The 24,301-nt window shown below is 37.0% G+C and overlaps 1 protein-coding gene across 7 annotated transcripts in view; it reads left to right on the plus strand.

The window, feature by feature from the left end:
* The window catches only part of TOGARAM1 (TOG array regulator of axonemal microtubules 1), a 112,329-nt gene that overhangs the window by 3,419 nt on the left and 84,609 nt on the right, over positions 1–24,301 (plus strand). The gene's annotated exons all lie outside the window — the stretch shown is intronic.

A 24,301-nucleotide genomic window follows, 5' to 3' on the forward strand; every position in this document is an offset into this window, starting at 1 on the left:
TACTTGTTTGTTTCTTTGTTTTTTCATGGCATTGGCCTTTTATAAAAAGAGTTTGGGGTAGTTTTGTAGAATGTCCCAAGTTTTACATTTATATGTTTACTTGATTAGATTCAAAATAAATATTTTTAGGAAAATATTACATAGGAGATACATATATATTAAGTAGAAGATAAGTAGTGTGAACTTCACAGTACATTACATTATGAGGCAAATGATATCAGGCTGTCCCATCACTGGTGATGCTTAATTTTACTGTTTGGATAAGGTAGTAATAGCCAGATCTCTCCATTGTAAAGGTATATTTTCCTCTTTAGAATTAGCATATAATCAGTAAAATGATACTTTGAGACCCTAAGAATACCCCAACAACTTTTCACCCACTGTGTTTAGCATCCACCAATGGTCTTTACCTGTATCATTTATTACACTGGGGGCTTACAAGTAGTAATTTTTTTTTTTTTTTTTTTTTTTTTTGAGATGGAGTCTCGCCCTGTTGCCCAGGCTGGAGTGCAATGGCGCAATCTCAGCTCACTGCAACCTCTGTCTCCCAGGGTCAAACGATTCTCCCACCTCAGTGTCCTGAGTAGCTGAGATTACAGGCTCCTACCACCACACCCAGCTAATTTTTGTATTTTTAGTAGAGACAGGGTTTCACCATGTTGGCCAGGCCTGTCTCAAACTCCTGACCCACCCGCCTCGGCATCCCAAAGTGCTGGGATTACAGGCGTGAGCCACCATACCCAGCCCAAATTGTAATTTTTAAATTACAAAGGCCAGGTAGGGTGGCTCACACCTGTAATGCCAGCACTTTGGGAGGCTGAGGCAGGCAGATAACCTGAGGTCAGGAGTTGGAGACCAGCCTGGCCAACATGGTGAAACCCCCGTCTCTACTAAAAATACAAAAATTAGCTGGGTGTGGTGGCGCACACCTGTAATCTCAGCTACTCGGGAGGCTGAGGCAAAAGAATCACTTGAACCCAGGAAGCAGAGGTTGCAGTGAGCTGAGATCGCACCACTGTACCCCAGCCTAGGCAACAGAGCAAGACTCCATCTCAAAAATAATAATAATACTAAAATAAATTAATTACAAAAAGAGTAATTTTAAAAAATTGTGACATTTCTTCTCCGTTTACTACCTGCAATTCTTTTTTTCTTGTATGTGTAATAATTACATATTATTTTTTGTTACTAAATTTTTTTTAACATTTGCATGATAAAATTGTCCCAAATTTAACTAGTGGCTGGCTCCTGTGTCCTTTTAACATGACTGTTCTTTAGTCTTTGATTATTTCCTTAACATAACATTTGGACGATTGCTTGAGGCCAGGAGTTCGAGACCAACCTGGGCAACATAGTGAGATCCCCATCTCTACAAAAATAAAAAAACTTAGCCAGGCATGGTGGTGCATGCCTATAGTCCCAGCTACTTCGGAGGCTGAAGTGGGGGGATTGCTTGAGCCCAGGAGTTCCAGACTGCAGCAGTGAGCCATGATTGTGCCACTGCACTCCAGCCTGCTCAACAGAGTGAGACCCAGACTCAAAAACAAAATGAAACAAAACAAGAGTAACATGATGCCTAGCCTTACTTTGGTTTTTTTTTTCTTGCTTCAGACCTGGAATCAGCCATTTTTTCAGAAGTCCTAGTACTGCCTTTTTATTGGGCAGTGGTATTTGAAAACAAAAGTCTGAGTATAGATTTGCTCATTGCTATTTCTTGCCATTGTGGTTTGACCGTTTCAGTGGACAGAACCAAGGAGTACTTGTTTTTTGTTTGTTTGTTTTTTAATGCATTTATATTAATACCTCCAATTCAAAACTAGTACTGCAGGGTTCTTTCTCATCTTCCTTTATTCCATATTTGAATCTCCCTTCGTTCACAATAAAATCCCTGCTACCCAACACCAGTAATATTTATTCATATGCTGTATCCTACAGTAACCCCCCTCCCCCCACAAAATTGCTAGACCAGCAGCAGCAACCAACTACCTACTAAGTAAAGTTTAAGATTTCGTTACAGTTCTTTTTGTATTTAGAATTATTCCACAGTCAGAATTTTGTGGTCAAACTTTTCTTAAATTAAGTCTTTTATCTATGTAATTATTATTCAAACAGCATGATGAAAGATGAATAGGAGCTTGCTAAGTGTGGATAGGTCCCAGTGGATTTCAGACTAAAGGAATAGCGTGTTTAGAGACACTGATTATGTGAAAGAACTTAGCAAATTAATAAGAGAATGGGGAGTTTTTGCACAGCAAACACAAGGGGCCTAGTGGGAAGTAGCAGATGATACTGGAGATGTAGATGGGGTAAAGTATGGAGATAATATCTTGCAAATAATGAGTTTGAACCTTCTGCAGTAGACCTCAGATGGCAGGAGGTGAATTGAGTGTTCTCTATGGTTCCTTTCAATTCCAAAACTTGTAGATTTTTTTGGAAATAATTTTCAGATTTATATAATCTGGTTATATGTTATTTCCTTGTATTATAAGCATTATCTGGTAGTGATGATTTTTTTTAAGCATTACTCTTAAGACTGCTTGTCATGTGTCAAGTCTGAGATGTCAGTGTATATATTATTAAAAAGATTCTGGTGCCGGCCAAAGCAAAAAGAATCTGAAGATAAGTGCATTTCTGAAATGCCAGCATAGACTTATTTTGCTTTTGAAAGATGCTGTGGTGTAATTAAAATTTAACCCAGAAATCAAGTTGTAATTACTTGTTCAAAAAAGGTCTTAGAAGAACTATTTTAATAGAGGACAGGGAATAAATATCTAAACAGTTTTATGTGTGCAGTTTTAAAAAAAAGTATATATACATACATATTTTAAATTATTAGACTTTATTTTTTATTTATTTATTTTGAGACGGAGTTTCACTCTGTCGCCCAGGCTGGAGTGCAGTGGCGCTATCTCGGCTCACTGCAAGCTCCGCCTCCCGGGTTCACGCCGTTCTCCTGCCTCAGCCTTCCGAGTAGCTGGGACTACAGGCACCCGCCACCATGCCCAGTATTTTTAGTAGAGACGGAGTTTCACCGTGTTAGCCAGGATGGTCTCGATCTCCTGACCTCGTGATCTGCCCGCCTCGGCCTCCCAAAGTGCTGGGATTACAGGCGTGAGCCACCGCGCCCGGCCTGGACTTTAATTTTTAAAGCAGTTTTAGGTTCTCAGCAACTTTCAACAGAGAGTACAGATAGTTCCCATATACCCCTGTCCACACAAGAACAACCTGACCCACCTCATCCTGTACTTTAGGGGTACATTTGTTATAATCAGTGAACCCATATTAACATATAATTATCACCCAAGGCCCATAGTTTACATTAAGATTCACTCTTGTGTTGTACATTCTATGGGATTTTGGCAAATGTATCCATGTCTTATGTTCAGTACATTCTGTGGGGTTTTGACAAATGTATCCATGTCTTGTATCCACCATTATAGTATCATAACAATAGTTTCAGTGCCCTAAATTCTCTGTTCTCTACATGTACATTCTTCCCTCTCTCACCCCATTCCCAAGCCTTAGCAACCAGTGGTCTTTTTTTCTGTCTCCATAGTTTTGTCATTTCCAGAATGTCACATACTTGGAATTATACAGTAGCTTGCATTTTCAGATTGGTTTCTTTCACTTAGTAATATGCATTTAAGTTTCCTTTATGTCTTTTCATGGTTTGATACCTCCTTTCTTTCTTTCTTTCTTTCTTTTTTTCTTTCTTTCTTTCTTTCTTTTTTTTTTTTTTTGTGAGACAGCCCAGGCTGGAGTGCGGTGCGATCTCGGCTCACTGCAACCTCTGCCTCCCAGGATCAAGTAATTCTCCTGCCTCAGGCTCCCAAGTAGCTGAGACTACAGGTCCACACCATCATGCCCGGCTAATTTTTTGTATTTTTAGTAGAGACGGGATTTCACCATGTTGGCCAGGCTGGTCTTGAACTCCTGGACTCAAGCGATTGCCCACCTTGGCCTCCTAAAGTGCTGGGATTACAGGTGCAAGCTACCACGCCTGGCCTATCAGATGTATCTTTTGAAAATATTTTCTCCCAGTTTGTGTCTTGTCTTCTCATTCTCTTGACATTAACGTTCTCAGAGCAGAAGTTTTAAAGTTTTAATAAAGTCCAGTTAATCAGTTTTTTCTTGCATGGATCATGCCTTTGGTATCATATCTAAAAAGTCATCACCATACCCAAGGTCATCTAGGTTTTCTCCTATGTTATCTTCTAGGCATTTTATAGTTTTACAATTTACATTTAAGTCTATGATCCATTTGGAGTTAATTTTTATGAAGGGTGTCAGGTCTGTTTCTAGATTCATTGTTTTTTACATGTGCATGTTCAGTTGTTGCAGCACCATTTGTTGACAACACTGTCTTTACTCCATTGCCTTTACTTCTTTGTCAAAGATCAGCTGACTGTATTCATGTGGGTCTTTTTCTGGGCTCTTTACTCTGCTCCATTAGTGTGCCTATTTTTGCCCATAACACATTGTCTTGATTACTGTAGCTTTATAGTAAATCTTGAAGTTCCGTAGTGTCAGTCTTCTGACTTTGTTGTTTTCCTTCCATGTTGAGTTCACTCTTCTGGGTTTTTTGCCTCTCTGTATAAACTTTAGGATCAGTTTGTTGATGTCCAAAAAATAACTTGCTGAGAGTTTGATTGGGATTGCATTGAATCTATAGATCAAGTTGAGAAAAACTAACAGCTTGACAATATTGAGTCTTCCTATCCACAAACATGGATTATCTCTTCATTTATTTAGCTCTTCTTTGATATCTTGCATTGGAGTTCTATACTTTCCTCATATACATACTGTACATATTTTGCTAAATTTAGATTGAAATATCCTACTTTTGTATGTTAATGTAAATGGTAATTTTTTTTAAATTTCAAATTCCACTTGTTCATTGCTGGTATAGAGGAAAATGCTTGACTTTTGCACATTAACTTTGTGTCCTGCAAGCTTGCTATAATATAATCATTTATTATTCGCAGGAGGATTTTTTTTGTTAATTCTTTGAGACTTTCTATGCAGACAATCATGTCATCTGTGAACAAAGACAATTTTATTTCTTCCCAATCTGTATACTTTTTATTCCTTTTCTTGTCTTATTGCATTAGTTTGAACTTCCAATATGATATTGAAAAGCAGTGATGAGAGAGGACATCCTTACCTTGTTTCTAATCTTAGTGGGAAAGTTTTGAGTTTCTCATAAATATGATGTTATCTGTATGCTTTCTTGTAGTCTTCGCTATAAAGTTGAGAAAGTTCCCCCTGTATTCCTAGTTTGCTGAGAGTTTTCATCATATATGGATATTAGATTTTGTCTAATGCTTTTTTGCATCTGTTGATATAATTATGTGATTTTTCTTCTTAAACCTGATGATGTGATGGGTTATATTAATTGATTTTCAAATGTTGAGCCAGCCTTGCATACCTGGGATAAATTCCACTTGGTTGTGGTGTGTTATTCATTTTGTATATTGTTGGATTCAATTTACTAATATTTTGTTGAGGATTTTCGCATGTTTGTTCATAGGTGATATTGGTCTGGGGTTTTTGTTTTGTTTTGTTTTTGTTTTTTTTCTTATAAGGTCTTTGCTGGTTTTGGTATTAGGGTAGTGCTGGCCTTTTAGAATGAGTCAGAAAGTATTCTCCCTGCTTCTATATTCTGAAGGTAATTGCAGAGAATTGGTATAATTTTTTCTTTAAATGTTCAGTGGAATCCACCAGTAAACCCATCTGACTCTGGTGCTTTCTGTTTTGGAAGGTTATTAATTATTCAGTTTCTTTACAGATACAGGCCTAGTCAGATTATCCATATCTTCTTGTGTGTGTTTTTACACATTGTGTCTTTCAAGGAATTGATCCATTTTATCTAGGTTACCCAATTTATAAGCATAGAGTTGTTAATAGTATTCCTTTATTATCCTTTTAATGTTTATGTGATTTGTAGTGATAGTCTGTCTTTCATTTCTGATATTAGTAATTTGTTTCTCTGTTTTTCTTAGCCTGACCAGAAGCTTATCAATTTTATTGATCTTTTCCAAGAACCCGAGTTTGTTTTTGTTGATTTTCTGTTGATTTCCTTTTTTCAGTTTCACTGATTTCTATGCAAATTTTTTATTTTTTATTTTTCTCCTGCTTACTTTGGATTTAATTTGCTCTTCCTTTGCTAGTTTCCTAGGATGTGCACTTAGATGATCGATTTTAGATCTTTCTTCTTTTCTAATATATGCCTTCAGTGCCATAAATTTCCTCTAGGCACCGCTTTCACTGCATACCACAAATCTTGATACATTGTATTTTCATTTATTTCAAAATATTTAAAAATTTCACTTGAGATTTCTTTGACTTGTATGTAACTTAGAAGTGTATTTAGTCTACAAGTATGTTGGGGTTTTCCATCTGTATTCTGTTCTCACATTGCTGTAAAGAACTGAGACAAGGTAATTTATAAAGAAAAGAGACTTCATTGACTCATAGTTCCTCATTGCTGGGTAGACCTCGGAAACTTACAATTATGGCAGAAAGTGAAGAGGAAGGAGTCACGTCTTACATGGCCGGAGAAGGAGGAAGAGAGGGCAGGAGGAGATGCTACACACTTTTAAACAACCAGATCTCTTGAGAACTCACTATTATGAGAACAGGAAAGGGGATATCCAACCCCATGATCCAGTCATCCCCCAGCAACCCCTCTTTCAACATTGAGGATTACAATTTGAAATGAGATTTGGGACAGGACACAAACCCAAACCATATCACCATCTTAATTTGGCCTGAGAGCAAATATTGTATGATTTCTATTCTTTTAAATTTGTTAAAGTGTGTGTGTGTGGTTTTTTTTTGCGATAGAACGTGGTATTTCTTTGTTAGTGTTCCATGTGAATTTAAGAAGAATGTGCAGTCTGTTGTTGGATAAAGTAATCTATAGATGTCAATTACATCTAGTTGATTATGATGTTGTTGAGTTCAACTGTGTCTTTACTGATTTTTCTGCCTGCTGGATCTGTCCATTTCTGATTGAGGGGTAATTAAGTCTCCAACTATAATAGTGGGCTTGTGTATTTTTTCTTGTAATTCTATCAGTCTTTGCCTCATTTAATTTGACACTGTTGTTGGGCACACATTAAGAATTGTTTTGTTTTCTTGGAATATTAATCCTGTTGCTATTATGTGAGGCCCCTCTTTATCCCTGATAACTTTTCTTGCTCTGAAGTCTGCTCTGTCTGAAATTAATATAGCTACTCTTGATTTCTTTTGATTAATGTTAGCATGGTGTACCTTTCTCCATCTCTTTACTTTTAATTTATATCTATCTTTATATTTAAAATGGGTTTCTTGTAGACAGCCTATATAGTAATTACTCATTTAAGTTCCTTGATAGGCTCTTGGAAACCGTGACTTTCAGTGAAATGACATACAGTAAGTCCTCAAATAACGTTATTTTGTTCAACATCATTTTGCTATAATGTTGATGAGGAAAAAAATTGGTTTTGTTATACATCGTTGTGCTTAAAGTGGCAGTCTTGAATAACTTATCAGTAACATTAAGTGAGAACTTACTGAACTTGGGTTTTGTTTTTTGATCACTCTGACAATCTCTGTCTTTTAATTGTTAGACATTTAAAGAGTTTATTGATATAGTTGGATTAATATCTACCATAATTGTTGTTTTCTATTTGTTGCTCATGATCTTTGTTCCTGTTTTTGTCTTCTGTTTTTTGGCTCCTTGTGGTTTTGATTGAGAATTTAACATGATTCAGTTTTCTCTTCTTTCTTAGCATATCAGTTGTGCTGCTGCTCCTTTTTTTTTTAATTACTTTTTTTTAGTAGTTTCCCTAGAGTGTGTAATACACATTTACAACTAACTAATCCACGTTCACTTTCAGTAACAATATACTGCTTCACAGGTAACCCAAGTACCTTATAATAACAGAATATTTGTAATTTCTTCCTCCCTGTCACCTGTTTAATGCTGTCATTCATTTCATTTATACATAAACACACAGACACACACATAATCATACATAATAAAATACATTGTTGCTATTATTATTTTGAATGATTTTCTGTTAGATCTGTTAAAAATATGAAAAATAAGTTTTTTTTTAACCTTTACTTATTCTCCTCCAGTGTACTTTCTCTCTCTCTCTATATATATATACATATATATATATCCAGGTTTTTGACCTATATAATTTTCCTTTTCTCTGAAAAACTTCAATGTTTCTTACAAGGCAGGTCTTACTAACAACAACTTCTTTCAATTTCTGTTTGTCTGAGAATGTCTTTATTTTTCTTCACTTGTGAAAGATTACTTCCCAGGGTATAGACTTCTAAATTGATGGTTTTTTTTTTTTTTTCTCTCAATACTTTAAATATTCCAATCCACTTTCTTCTTTGTATGGTTTCTGAGAAGTTAGATGTAATTCTTATTTTTGCTCCCCTATAGGTAATGTTTTGTTTTGTTTTGTTTTTCCTTTATCTTCTTTCAGGATTTTTCTTTATTTTTGATTTTTTGTAGTTTGAAGATGATATGCCTAGGTGTAGTTTTTCTGACCTTTCTCCTGGTTTTTCTCTGAGTTTCCTAGATCTGTGGTTAGGTTTCTGACATTAATTGGGGGAAATTCTCAGTAATTATTGCCTCAAATATTTCCTCTGTTCTTTTCTATATTCTCTTACTAGTAATCCCATTATACATATGTTACACCTTTTGTAGTTTTCCCACAGTTCTTGTATATTCTCTTCTCTTTTTTTCAGGCTTTTTTCTTTCAATTTTGGAAGTTTTTATTGTTACATCCTCAAGCTCAGAGATACTTTCCCCAGCTATGTCCAGTTTACTAATGAGCCCATTAAAGGCATTCTTTCTTTCTGTTACAGTGTTTTTGATTTCTAGGTTTCTTTTTTGTTCCTTCTTAGAAGTAACGCTTCATGACTTATATTATCCTTTTGTTCTTACATGTTGTCTTTTTTCATGATAGCCCTTAGTATATTAATTATAGTTTTAGAAAATTCTGGTATGTTAACTTCAACATTCCTGCCATATCCAATTCTAGTTATGATGCTTGTTCTGTCTTTTCAGACTTTGTTTTTCCCTTTTACTGTGCCTTATTATTTTTTGTTGATAGGTAGACATAATGTAAGTAAAAGGAACTGTGGTAAATAGTTTTTTAGTAATGTACTGTTAAGGTGTGGGAGGTGGGGAAGTGATCTGTAGTGCTTTAATTACACTTTTGATGAGTGTAATTTTATGGTTGGCATAAAATATCTTAGCATTTTAAAAAAGAGAATTCTTGATGCCTTTACCCCTTTCGGTGTGTGTGTCTGGAAAAAAAAGTTAATACAACATTCCTGCCATATCTGATGCTGGTTCTGATGCTTGTTCTGTCTCTTCAGACTTTGTTTTTACCTTTCACTGTGCCTTATAATTTTTGTTGACAGGTAGATGTGATATACTAAATAAAAGAACTGTGGTAAATAGGTCTTTAGTAATGTACAATTAAGGTGAGGGAGGGGGGAAGCGTTCTGTAGTGCTTTAATTACACTTTTGATGAGTGTAATTTTATGGTTGGCTCTCCCAATTTCTTTAGCATTTTAACAAAGAGATTCTTGCTTCCTTTACCCCTTTCTGTGTATATTTTTTATATACCAGAAAGCAATAATTTTGCTCCAAATTGCTAAATGATTAAAAACAGAATTTTCCCCTTTCTGTGTATGTTTTCATTAGCCACTTTCACACAGATCAACTGAAAACATCCAATAACTACATTATACTGGAATGAATGAACTCAATGGATGCCCCACCAGGTGAAAGCCTAAACATAATATAAAAATAAATACTGAGTTGAAGCAAGTTTTATTTTCTGTTAGAGGGAATAGCTATGTCTAATATAAGTTAATAGATTGTATTAGTTTTAGTGTCTTTGAAGGGCAGTGTGCATCTTGTTAAAGGACTTAGGTTCCATATTTTCTCCATATTCCATATTCTTTATTTCCTAAACTGCCGTTCCCCTTTTTTTTTTTTGGATGGAGTTTCACTCTGTTGCCCAGGCTGGAGTGCAGTGGTGAGATCTTGGCTCACTGCAACCTCTGCCTCCCAGGTTCAAGCCATTCTCCCACCTCAGCCTCCCGGATAACTGGGATTACAGGTGCATGTCACCACTTCGGGCTAATTTTTGTATTTTTAGTGGAGACAGGGTTTCACCATGTTGGCCAGTCTGGTCTTGAACTCCTGACCTCAGGTGATCCACCTGCCTCAGCCTCCCAAAGTGCTGGGATTACAGATGTGAGCCATCATGCCCGGCTTCCCCTGCCTTTTTTTTTTTTTTTTAATGAAGTGGGTTTGAACCATTTTTTTTTTTCAAGTGACTCAAAACAACACAGCTTTGGTATTAGGATAACTCCCTTGTTAACAATATAAGAATATTGGATATAATATTTTGGTAGTATTGAGAGTGCCATGATTTATAAAATCTTCTTAGTGAAGTCAACTGGTGACTACATGTAGTAGTTTTCTAGCCCTGTTTATAGATTTTTTTAAAATTATGAGATATGGCAAAGATAAAATGATTCCTAGATCAACTATACTGATTTCAGAATTGGTCTTTCTAAGAACGAATCTGATCTTGTAACCCACCTTTCAGAGTTCTCAAATCTCACCCCGATAACACTCACTTTGATTAACATCTTTCATTGGCTTCAACAATCTTCAAGATAAAATACAGAATTCAGTAATAGCCCCCTTTCCCCTTACTGCTTCCACAAAAATTGCCCTATCCTTATTCGTTGCCTATCTACATTTAACCTATTGAGTTTTCTGGCCTTACATATGCTGGTCATTGCCTAGATTGCCCTTCCATATCCATCCTCTGACCCCCTTTTCCAGATAACATCTAATCCTTTGTTGCCTTATCTGAAGTCTTCTTTCATCACCTGACCCATCTCATCCTAAGCTTTCCCTATCACAGTGCTTACTATTACAATGAATTGAAATTTATTCTTCACAAGTCTTATTTCCCACTATACTCTGAGCACATTGAGAACAGAGATTATTTTAATCTTAGTATCCAGTATCTTTAGCACAGTGCTTGGCACACAGGAGGCACTTGAAGATGTTTGTTCAGTGAATTAAAGTTATCTCAAGTGTAGATCATTTATTTAATCAACCTTTACCTTTAAAAAAAAACTCTTAAAATAATACCTGAAATGTGATGTTATTAAATGTTTTAAACTTTTAGCTACCAGTCATCATGTGTATAGTCAATAAGACCAGCACATGATACTGGGGTTCTTATGTCTTATGTGAAAATCAGTGGTGAACATTTTGTTTTTAACAGTAAATTTAAGAATATGAAAGTGCTTCTTTGGTCCTATATTCTTACAGTTTCCTTCAGAAATAGTTTCGATGTCAGTTACTCCCAGAAGTATCTCTCCTTGCTAACTAGATTGGTTTACTAGCTCTCTACTTCTAAACCTAAAAATTAGTATTTTAAAAATACCGGAAAGCAATAATTTTGCTCAAAATTGCTAACGATTAAAACCAGAACATTAAGTATACAATTATGTTAAATTGTTTTATTTTTAGTAATTGAGTGAAATTATGTGATTTCATTTCTAAACATATTTTTCTAAAACAAAGTAAAATTAATCAATGTAGCCATCAAATGCATCTAACTCTTCATATTCTGCTTTATATATATGATTGATTGACTAGAAATAAAATAATTTGGGCCTTCTGAAGCCTTAGCATAAATTGAAGAAAATTAGACTGACTTTTTTTTTTTTTTTTTTTTGAGATGGAGTCTTGCTCTGTTGCCCAGGCTGGAGTGTAGTAGCGTGATCTCAGCTCACTGCAAGCTCCACCTTCCGGGTTCACGCCATTCTCCTGCCTCAGCCTCCCTAGTACCTGGGACTACAGGCACCCGCCACCATGCCCAGCTAATTTTTTTTGTATTTTTAGTAAAGACGGGGTTTCACCGTGTTAGCTGGGATGGTCTTGATCTCCTGACCTCATGATCTGCCCGCCTTGGCCACCCAAAGTGCTGGGATTACAGGCGTGAGCCACAGCACCCGGCCAAGACTGACTTTTTAAATAGAAAAATTCATAGTTCTTCCTATGAGACCCCACACAGAGAAATTTTAAATATGTTGGCCTTAAAGGTGTTAAATGTATGACATGCTTTAGCCTTCTTTTTTTGAAACAGAGTCTCACTCTGTCACCCAGGCTGGAGTGCTGTCGTATGAGCTGCACTTGCAGCTCACTGCAACTTCCACCTCCCAGGGTCAAGCGATTCTCCTGCCTCAGCCTCCCAAGTAGCTGGGACTACAGGCGTGCGCCACCATGCCCAGCTAATTTTTTTTGTATTTTTTAGTAGAGACAGGGTTTCACCATGTTGGCCAGGCTGGTCTCGAACTCCTGAGCTCAAGCAATCCTCCCTCCACTGCCTCTGAAAGTGCTGGGATTACAGGCATGAGCCACTGTGCCTGGCCTAGCCTTCTTTTTGAAAAGAACTGGGCAGCACCACGTGAGCTGATTTAAGGGAAATAAAAATGGTTTCCGTTTTTATAATTGCTAACATGAGAATTTAAGGATAATTGGTGATTTGTGTGCTTGAAAACTGTAATGGCAACATTCACAAAATTGTTATAAGTTTTTAAAGATATGTGTATGGGCATATGCTTTCTGGAAAAGAGGGCACTGATAAAAGTAGTTTGAGAATCATGAAGAGTTAAGTTACCTCATTGGAGCAAAATACGAGGTATAGTTAGTTTTCTCCTCTCCTCCCAAATTCCACTGTGCCCTCCAAAAAAGGTGGAGCAGATTACAAAGGACAGTTGGCTGTTTGGAAAAAGAAAAAAAAATGTTTAGCTGATATTATCATTTAGCCTTTTTCAGTGAATACTAACCATACATGTATGACATAGATATAAAAATGAGATTTTTGTGCCTAAATGTTTCTAATTTACTTAGACAAAAATGTGAAGATTAAAAGATAATATAGCAAATTGGAGATTTAAACATCAAATTATTGATAGAAGCAGTAGTTACTAAAAGAAGATCAAAACCAGGAGCAGTGGCTCATGCCTGTAATCCCAGCACTTTGGGAGGCCAAGGCAGGAGGATTGCTTGAGCCCAGGAGTTTCAGAGCAGCCTGGACAATATGGTAGGACTCTAAAAAAATACAAAAATTAGCCAGGCATGGTGGCACATGTCTATAGTCCCAGCTACTTGGGAGACTCAGGTGGAGGATCACTTGAGCCTGGGAGGTCGAGGCTGTAATAAGCTGAGATCATAGTGTCACTGCACACTAGCCTGGGAGACAAAGTGAGACCTTGTCTCAAAAATTAAAAAAAAGAGAAAAAAAAGAAGAAGAAGATCAAGAGCCAGGCATGGTGGCATATACCTATAGGCCTGTAGTCTCAGCTCCTCAGGAGGCTGAGACAGGAGGATCATTTGAGCTCAGGAGTTCAAGGCCAGACTAGTCAACATTGCAAGATCCCATCTCTCTCTCTCTTTTTTTTTTAATGTCACTAACCAATCCTACATGTGGACAAAATAGAAATAACAGATAAAAAAAAAGGTTAGAGTAAGATGAATTTTGATATAACAATTAGGAGTCAAAATACTGGATTCTAGTACCAGTTTAGCTTTGTGATTGTGGACTTGACATAAATTTTGTATCCCTAATTTGCTTACCTATAAGTCACCATTAATAATAATAATAATAATACTATTTTCAAAGGCAGCTATTCTTCTTCCTGCTGCTGTAACAAAATGTCTTAGACTGGGTAATTTATAAACAATAGAAATTTATTGCTCCCAGTTCTGGGGACTGGGAAATCCAAGATCAAGGCATTGGCAAATTCAGCGTCCAGTTAAGGCTCTCTGCTTCATAGACGGCACCTTCTTGCTGTGTCCTTATGGGGTGGAAGGGACAAACAAGCTCCCACAGGCCTGTTTTATAAGGGCACTAATCCCATACTTGAGGGTGGAGCCCTCATGACCTAATCACCTCCCAAAGGCCCTACCTCTTACTACCATCACGTTGGGGATTAGATTTCAACATGATTTTTAAGGGGACACTTATTCAGACTATTGCAGCAGCTAACTCTTAAATAGCACTTACTCTATGCCAGGCATTATTCTATACACAAAGGTTAAATAACTTCCTTAAGGTCTCTTAGCTAGTGAGTGGCAGAGCTGATTTGAATGTAGGCAAAATGACTCCAGAGTTGGTGCCTTAACCATTTCACTATCAAATGATCTATAACTAACCTCTTTTCTCTGTACAGATTTTTTCATTTGAGCACCTTGGGAAATTAGCAGAGAGTTCCTGAAAAAGGTGAATGTGACCTGCTTCTTGACAGGAGCTAAGGCTTCAAATGGTCAGGAAGGTAAAATGCATTCCTGGCAAGGGAGATGGCTTGAAGAGATGGCATAAGGCATGATACAAGAGTGTGCTTAGTATGTGATTCCTTTGGAATCCTCAGCTCCTAATGAACCACTGAGCCTCAGAGCAAAGTATATTAGTGTTATAATATTGAAAAAAAAATCTAGACTATGGATAACCTTATTTAGTAGCTGAAGCTGGCCTCCTCTGTAGTCTTAAGACTCCACATAGCAGGTCTCAGTACTTCCTTTTATATATGTCACATATTCATGTGTCCTCCATACTCAGTTACAGGTCTGGCTCCTGGCCTGATTTGTACTGGCTCTTGGCCAGGCTCTCTGCTTTAACATTTACAGTCCACTGTTAATCTGTTATTTCTATCTTGTCCACATGTAGGATTGGTTAGTGACATTAAATACAAAATTTCCAGAAAAAAAATCATGAATAGTTCAATTACATACTCCTGTAGCTCATTTTGGAGATAAATAGACCAGTTTGTTGGAAGGATGATTTTTTAAATGTAGTGGTGGCAGGCCGGGCGGGTGGCTTACACTTGTAATTGCACCACTTTGAGAGGTCAGTATGGGTGAGGGAAGCGGAGCAGATCACTTGAGGTCAGGAGTTTGAGACCAGCCTGGCCAACATAGTGAAACCTTGTCTCTAGTAAAAATACAAAAATTAGTTGGGCATGGTGGCACGCACCTGTAATCCCAGCTACCCAGGAGGCTGAGGCAAGAAAATCACTTGAACCCAGGAGGCAGAGGTTGGAGTGAACCCAGATGGTGCCACTGCACTCCAGCCATGGCAACAGAGTGAGACTCGGTCCCCACCCTGCCAAAAGTAGTGGTGGGAAATATGATTACAAGAGTGAGGCAGGGGCTAGATTGGAGACTCCTGAATACCATGCTAAGGAATTTAACCTGTTATTTTGACAGTAATTTCAGATTGCTGGAGGGTTTTTGTTTGTTTCTCTTTTGGGGGAGGGGGTCTTTTCTTTTTAAAACAATGTTTAGAAAAATTAATCACAAAAGCAGCAATGTGTAGTTTAAACCAATTAGATACTTATTAGACTGATTTAGATGTGAGTTGTTCAGTTTTATGAGGATTAGAAGGGTATCAGGATTAGGAAAAAAGGGATGGATGCAAGAGATATTTCAAAGGATTTAGTGACTAAGTGTTGGAGGAGAGGAGAGGGAGGAATAACTAAAATTTGAACAAAGTAACTAAACTCATCATAGGTCCATGAAGATATAAGAAAGTCTAGAAGTAGGAAATTAGTTTGGGGGGAAATACGAATTTTTGGTGAAGGAAGATAGAATATTCTACTTGAATTAGAAGACTGTTATTTAAGAGACATGAATATAGCTGGAGATATAGATTCTGGAAGTCATGTGCTGAAGTAATTGCTAAAACTGTGAGAATGGATGGGCTGTCCAGTGAATGACATACAGAACGAGAGAGAGAGGGTAAGATCAAATCTTGTTATATAAACCCATTTAGAGAATAGCAGTAGGAGATATAACCAAATAAAGCAAAGAGAAGTGTGCCCACGAGTTGGAAGAGAGCCAAGAAAGAAATAGGTTTTAGAATCAAAGTGGTGAGGGAGTTTCAAGGAGTCATCAGTGTTAAATGTGGCACAGAGCTTGGGGAGAATGAAAATTGGAAAGCACAATTTGTTCTTATACATTACAGCCTACTACTTGTAAAGTGATTTTTGAAGGTACTTTTCTCTTAATTTTATCTTTCTTAATGTCCTCTTAAGTTTTCTAATTGTAAAAAAGTTATACATGCTCATTATAGAAAATTTGAAAAATATGGGAAAGCACAGAGGAAAAGTTTGTGCTTTTTAGTATTTCAAAAAATTAATCTCACTCCTAGAGGTCTACAATTAATAATTTGTTGCCTATGCTTTCAGTATAATTTCAGTTTATGAATACAGGTATAGATTCTTCTGTCCATCAATGAAAGCTTCCCCTTTTTCACTTACTTTTTTTTTTTTTTTTTTTTTTTTTTTTTTGAAATGGAGTCTCCCTCTGTTGTCCAGGCTGGAGTGCAGTGGCGCCATCTTGGCACACTGCAAACTCCACCTCTCAGGTTCAAGTGATTCTCCTACCTAGCCTCCTGAATAGCTGGGATTACAGGGGCACGCCACCACGCCTAGCTAATTTTTGTATTTTCAGTAGAGGTGGGGTTTTGCCATGCTGGCCAGGCTGGTCTTGAACTCCTGGCCTCAGTGTGATCCTCCCGCCTCTGCCTCCCAAAGTACTGGGATTACAGGCATAAGCCACTGCACCTAGCCTGAACATTTTTTTCTTTAACATCAAATAATCTGTAATGGGATTTTTGATAGCTATTTAATATTATATAATATTGTGGTGTGTTTAACTTATCTCTTACTTTGGAATATTTAGACTTTTAATTCTGTTTTTGTTTCTGCTATTTAGTGGATTCTTTTTGTGCTCTGACATATTACAGATTGATAACCAGATTACTGTGATATTTCAAGTTTGCATCTCTTTCTATGTATTTAGGAGTGTTTTAATGGGTTAGTGGCATCAAGTAAATCAGACATCATTAGCTGGCTACCATTTAGCTTTATTTTTCCTAACAGATTTCACTACAATGTGGTAGGAATCATAGTAGTCAGTAACCTAGACTAAAAAGTAAGGAGTATACTTGCTTCATGTGTATGTGGGCACGAGGTCTGTAGTTTTTTCAAGGTAGAGGAATTGATTATTGGAAGGTCACTGGGACATATAAAAGGGCAGTTTTAGTAGACTGTTACAGGCGGAGACCAAATTTAAAAGTTTATGAGGTGAATTGATGAGGAAACAGGCAGTAAGAAGTTATTCAGCATCTGTCTTTTTAATCATCTAATTTGTGCAAAACTGAGTGGGAGTTTATAAACTACTCTTTATAGCACTGCCGTAGGATTTTTGCCTCATTTAGTATTTAGCACATGTGAGTCATTTATTCCTTCTTCTCAATGATGGTAAACAGTATGATGGTAGGGACTGTTTTATTTTTTTGTTTAATTAGTTTTTGTTTTTGTAACAGCACTAACTACAGTGCTCTTCCCACAAATATCAACAAATACCTGTTAAATAAGAAAACATTTAAGGGTTTGACAGTGAAAGAAAAGACCAAGCAAGATAACAGCACAGAGATATAACAGGATAAGTTATTACTGTGCTTTATTTTTAAGTAAGGAACACCTGATTTGGAAGAGTCAGAGAAAGGAGCCATCTGTGAATTAAACATGCCGACTCTGTGTCTTTATTATGGTAGGTGTTAAACATGCAAAATGCAGGAGATTCAGTCCCTGCAGTCATACTGGAGAGGGAAAGGAAAGGAGATATGTTCCTAACTAAAGGTTAAATGGGTCAAGAACACAAGTATAGAGAGAGGTTAGCTTTGGGATAGAGGAGGAAGTCTTTTTCTCTGAAGTTAAAGGAAAAACAAAGAGAAGATGACTTAAAATATTAAAAATTTTTGAGGTAGCAGGAAAGGGTGTGTGTTTTAAGTCAAAAGAAAGGAAGATAGGAGTTTAGTGCAGTGTTTATCAAATTTTAATATGCAAATGAATTGCCTTAGGATCTTGTTAAAATACAGATTCTGATTTAGTTTGTCTAAACTGGGGCCTGAGCCTATATGTCGAATAAGCTCCTAGGTATTGCTGATGCTGGTGGTCTGTGAACCACTTTGTGAGAACAAGGCTTCCAGATTCTGTTAAACTAAGGGGCAATTAAAAATGAAAAATAGAACATTAGAGATTTTAAGAATGTGGGATTTAGAACAGATAATATAACAAATTTGATAAGAAATTAGAAAAACTAAAATTATTAAATTGTACTAATGTGTTTGGTATGGGTTAATCCTAAAACTTGAGATTTTCTTTGGATGTTGGATTGTTTCTGAAAAGATTTAATTTTCTTTTTAAAATTATATTGTGATGCATGAAGAGTTTTAAAAACTTTTATTTTTTATGCTTGTGAAAATCATAAACGACACAAAAGCATATCTACTCTTAGTGTAAATGTTGCTTATGTCAGAGCTACGTAGAATGAACTGTTGGCAACAGGATATTTTACAGCAGAAAATGTAGAAGCTACTACCGGTATGTAAGTTTTTTGAGGCATTTGTTTTAGTCACCTTGCATGAATAGTGGGTAAACTAATTAAAATTTGGAGAACAATAAGAATATTAATTGCTATTTTATTTTTCATGTGGAAATTGAATTTAAGAAAGAGTTTATAGGACAAAACTTATTACCTTAACATATGATTATGAGATATGTGTCTACAGATAAATGTTACAATGTTTATTAAGAGTAACAGTATTTAAAGCAAAGTAAGAAAGGGAGAATATCCATATCTTTTAGAAGAAATAAAGCGGTTAAAATGATTTAAAACAGACTAAAGACATGGAAAATATTTTAATGGTACATAATAATAATAATAATATTAAAAATATATCCATTTTTGTGAACTCACCATTTCTGTGATTGTTAATATATCTTTAGACACATACAAACATGGAATTAGATAACATCTAAAATTTCAAAAATTTTAAATAAAGTTAAACATAATTAACCTTAAAAGTATATTAAATAAGACAATGTATATATTATATTTATTGTTATCATCTTAAGCTGTAACAGCTGGAGGCAGTGGCTTGTGCCTGGAATCCCAGCAATTTGTGAGGCTGAGGCTGGAGGATCACTTGAGGCCTGGGCAATATACGAGACCCTGTCTCTAAAAAAAAAAAAGGCAAATAAATTAGCTGGGCGTGGTAGTGAGTGCCTGTAGTCCCAGCTGCTTGGGAAGCTGAGGTAGAAGGATCGATAGAGCCCAGGAGTTCAGGTGTGCAGTGAGCTATGATCGTGCCACTGCACTCCAGCCTGGGTGACGAAGTGAGACCTCATCTCTAAAAAAAATAAAAATAATTAAAAATAATAATTAAAAAAGAAAATGGAAAAAAAAGCTATACCAGTTCCCTTAATAATGGGCAAAGCATATCGATTACCTTGTATACATATTTCTATTTCCCTGTAACTTTTGTACCTAGGAAAATGTCAGCTTTATGTATTAAATACAACTTTACCCAAATAAACCAACTTTTGTTTCCTGTCAGACACAGAGAAAACCAAAAGTCATGTAACCAAAACTATCTTTTTTTTTTTTGAGATGGAGTCTCGCTCTGTCACCCAGGCTGGAGTGCAGTGGCGCAATCTTGGCTCACTGCAACCTCTGCCTCCCAGGTTCAAGTGATTCTCCTGCCTCAGCCTCCTGAGTAGCTGGGATTACAGGGGTGCACCACCACGCCTGGCTAATTTTTGTATTTTAAGTAGAGACGAGGTTTCACAATGTGGGTCAAGTTAGTCTCGAACTCCTGACTTTGTGAACCGCCCATCTCGGCCTCCCAAAGTGCTGGGATTAACAGGCGTGAGCCACTGTGCCTGGCTTTCAGATCCTTTTTAAGTGGCAAAAATAAGCATGTGTGTTAACATCATCCCAAAGCATATATGTATCCTTTAACTCAGCAGTCCCCAATCCTTTTGGAACCAGGGACCAGTTTCATGGAAGATAATTTTTCCATAGACTAGGGGGTGGGGGATGGTTTCAGGATGAACCTGTTCCACCTCAAATCATCAGACGTTAGATTCTTAGGAGTGTGCAACCTAGATTCCTTGCATATGCAGTTCACAATAGGGTTTGTGCTCCTATGAGAATCTAATACCACCGCTGATCTGACAGGAGGCAGAGCTCAGACAATAATCCCAATGATGGGGAGCTGCTGTAAATACATTTGAAGCTTTGCTCCCTTGCCCGCCGCTCACCTCCTGCTGTGTGGCTGGGTTCCTAACAGGCCAGGACCAGTAGCAGTCCATGGCCCAGGAGTTGGGAAACCCTGCTTTAACCTATTCATTGGTTATTCTATGATGTATAAATATAAGACAGAAGGGTAAATTATAAAAACAAGTTTGATGATCAGTGATTTACATTTTTATCTTAATTAGAAATTGTTCAGGATCTAAAGAGTTTTCATTAATTCAATTTTAGTCCAAAATCTTAAAGTTAGCTAAGGGTCTGAAAATTACAATAGAAGCTGATATATTAAGCATTATAAGATTTATGGCATTATAAGAATTGACCTATTTTTATAAAGGTATTGTCTTATAAAACTTAGTTGAACACATGATTTTACAATTTTGTATTTTGAAAGTAGTGATGTTAATGTATACAATCTGTGAAACCATTAGAGGAAATTTAAGAAATTTAAGTTAATTAGGTTTTTCTGAGAAAAACCTATGGTACAGCTTGCACAACTATATCATACTAATATTATTCTTACATGGTGGTAAAATCTAGACAAATAACTGTTTTTAAGCAAGTATAATTTGTCCAAAGAGCTATCTTAATTAGATGACTTATGTGAACTTTTTTGTTGTTGTTAGAGACAGAGCCTTGCTCTGTTGCTCATGCTGGAGTGTAGTGGCATAATCATAGCTCACTACAACCTCAAACTCCTGGGTTTGAGCGATCCTCCTACCTCAGCCTCCCGAGTAGCTAGGACTACAGGCTGGGGCCAACATACCCAGCTAATTTTTTAATTTTTCATAGAGACAAGATCTTGCTCTGTTGCCTGTTGCCTAGGCTGGTGTTGAACTGCTGGCCCCAAGTGATCCTTCTTCCTTGGCCTTCCAAAGTGCTGGGATTACAGGCATGAGCCACCACTCCTGGCCCAACTTTTTCTAAACAATTATATACCAGATACTACAGATACTAAAACTTTGAAGTTTATTAAGAATTTTTTTTTCTTGTTCTTTTGCCAAGTGACTGAGGTATTTAAACTCAAAACTAACCTGTGTTGGCTGGGCGCGGTGGCTCGAGCCTGTAATCCCAGCACTTTGGGAGGCCCAGGCGGGCAGATCACGAGGTCAGGAGATTGAGAACATCCTGGCTAACACGGTGAAACCCCATCTCTACTAAAAATAGAAAAAATTAGCCGGGCGTGGTGGCGGGTGCCTGTAGTCCTAGCTCCTCGGGAGGCTGAGGCAGAAGAATGGTGTGAACCCAGGAGGTGAGCTTGCAGTGAACCGAGATTGCGCCACTGCACTCCAGCCTGGGCGACAGAGCGAGACTCTGTCTCAAAAAAAAAAAAAAAAGAAAGAAAAAAGAAAAAAAAATGTTGTTGCCAAAATGTAAATTGAGGTGAAAACACAGTTTAGTTTTAGCCTGCCACCACACCCGGCTAATTTTTTGTATTTTTAGTAGAGACGGGGTTTCACCATGTTGGCCAGGATGGTCTCGATCTCCTGACCTCGTGATCTGCCCGCCTCGGCCTCCCAAAGTGCTGGGATTACAAGTGTAAGCCACCGTGCCCAGCCATAACATTTTTTTTTCTTAAAGAGACAATATATTTAAAATACATAAAAAGTAAAAGAAACTACTATCAGAGTGAACAGGCAACCTACAGAATGGGAGAAAATTTTTGCAATCTACTCATCTGACAAAGGGCTAATATCCAGAATCTACAAAGAACTCAAACAAATTTACAAGAATAAAACAACCCCATCAACAAGTGGGCAAAGGATATGAACAGACACTTCTCAAAAGAAGACATTTGTGCAGCCCACAGACACATGAAAAAATGTTCTCATCACTGGCCATCAGAGAAATGCAAATCAAAACCACAATGAGATACCATCTCACACCAGTTAGAATGGCAATCATTAAAAAGTCAGGAAACAACAGGTGCTGGAGAGGATGTGGAGAAATAGGAACACTTTTACACTGTTGGTGGGACTGTAAACTGGTTTAACCATTGTGGAAGACAGTGTGGCGATTCCTCAGGGATCTAGAACAAGAAATACCATTTGACCCAGCCATCTCATTACTGCCCAAAGGATTATAAATCATGCTGCTATAAAGACACATGCACACGTTTGTTTATTGCAGCACTATGCACAATAGCAAAGACCTGGAACCAACCCAAATGTCCAGCAATGTTAGACTGGATTAAGAAAATGTGGCACATATACACCATGGAATACTATGCAGCCATAAAAAATGATGAGTTCATGTCCTTTGTAGGGACATGGATGAAGCTGGAAACCATCATTCTCAGCAAACTATCGCAAGGACAAAAAACCAAACATCACATGTTCTCACTCATAGGCAGCAATTGAACAATGAGAACACTTGGACACAGGAAGGGGGACATCACACACTGGGGCCTGCTGTGGGGTGGGGGGAGGGGGGAGGGATAGCATTAGGAGATATACCTAATGTAAATGATGAGTTAATGGGTGCAGCACACCAACATGGCACATGTATACATATGTAACAAACCTGCACATTGTGCACATGTACCCTAGAACTTAAAGTATAAAAAAAAAACCTTAAAAGCTTTTGAGTTTTATTTAATCCAATATGATATAAGCACTTAACGTATTAATATGATGTTTATGAGCCAATTGAAACGGCTTGTTCCAGCTAATTTTATCCTGATTTATTAATACTGCCCATAGGGTAGACAGTATATATCAATTTGTGTGCTCAAAAAATATTTCATTCTCATGAAATGACAAATTTTTCTCTTTTTTACAACATAGATAATCTAATTTTGATTAACCAGCAGAATTTAAAATGGAAGCAGGTACCAAACTATTAGAAATGTTGATCAGTTAAAGAGACAAAAACATATATTCCTTGTAGCAGAAGTATTATTGTTGAGTGGTAGTTTCAAATATGCTTTCATAAATTCTTTGAGATTCTTCCTTTGAAGAGTTGGAGTCTAATTCCCCTCTGAGTGTGTTTGGATTTATTATAGCTCATTTCTAACAACTGAAGTAGAAGTAATAGTGTGTGATTTCAGAAACTAGGTCATAAAAAGGCACTGCAGCTTCCATGTCAGTTGCTCTCGCTCACTTGACTTGCTCTGAAGGAAGCCAGCTGCCATGTCTTGAGTAGCCACTTGGGAGGCCCAAATGGCAAGGAACAGAGGCTTCCTGACAGTAACCATGTGAGTGAACTTCAGTGATTTTCAAGTATCAGTCAAGCCTTCAGTTGACAACAGCCTAGCTAACATTTTGATTGCAGCCTTAGAGTAACCTGAACCATCCAGCTAAGCCACTTAGCCAGAATCATCCAGCTAAGCTGCTTCCAAATTCCTGTTCCACTGAAAAAGAGATAACAAGTGTTTGTTGTTTTAATCTACCGTTTAGGGATAACACATTAAACAGCAATACATAATGATAATTGTAATTCCCAAAAATTTGATAAGACACTTTTTTCCGATGTCCATATCTTATACAATGACATTGAATTTTCTGTGTTTTTAAAATGCTAAACTTGCCTAAGATTTGGAAAACTGTCAAATATTATTTTATTTGGCTTTTGGAAGACATTTTTCTGACTCACTTCATCTAATTTATAATTAAATAAATGTTTTCACCATCCGTTCTTTAGCTTTAGAGTTCCGAAGTAATGTTAATTTGCAGTTATTCAATTATTTGTAGAAATCAAAGAAAACTGATCATTGAATGTTATAAATTTTGTTTCCTTTCTTCTGTGGTATAGAATTCCATTTTTGTAGACAGTGACAGGTAGGGTCCATAATAAGCAAACATGAAAAAGCCTTGAGTTTTGGATGGAGAAGAGTAAAGGAGCAGCCTATATCAGTACATTAAAAAAAAAAAAACTGTATTAGTCCATTCTCATACTGCTATAAAGAATCAGCATTTTGTTCAAAACCAACAAGTCTCTAGGAAGTTCCAGGCTTTTCCACATCTTCCTGTTTTCTTCTGAGCCCTCCAGACTGTTCTAGCCTCTGCCTGTTACCCAGTTCCAAAGTCACTTCCACATTTTCAAGTGTCTTCATAGCAGTACCTCACTACCTCAGTACCAATAAAC

Source organism: Pan troglodytes, chromosome 15 (assembly GCF_028858775.2).
Source record: "Pan troglodytes isolate AG18354 chromosome 15, NHGRI_mPanTro3-v2.0_pri, whole genome shotgun sequence".
NCBI lineage: Eukaryota > Metazoa > Chordata > Mammalia > Primates > Hominidae > Pan > Pan troglodytes.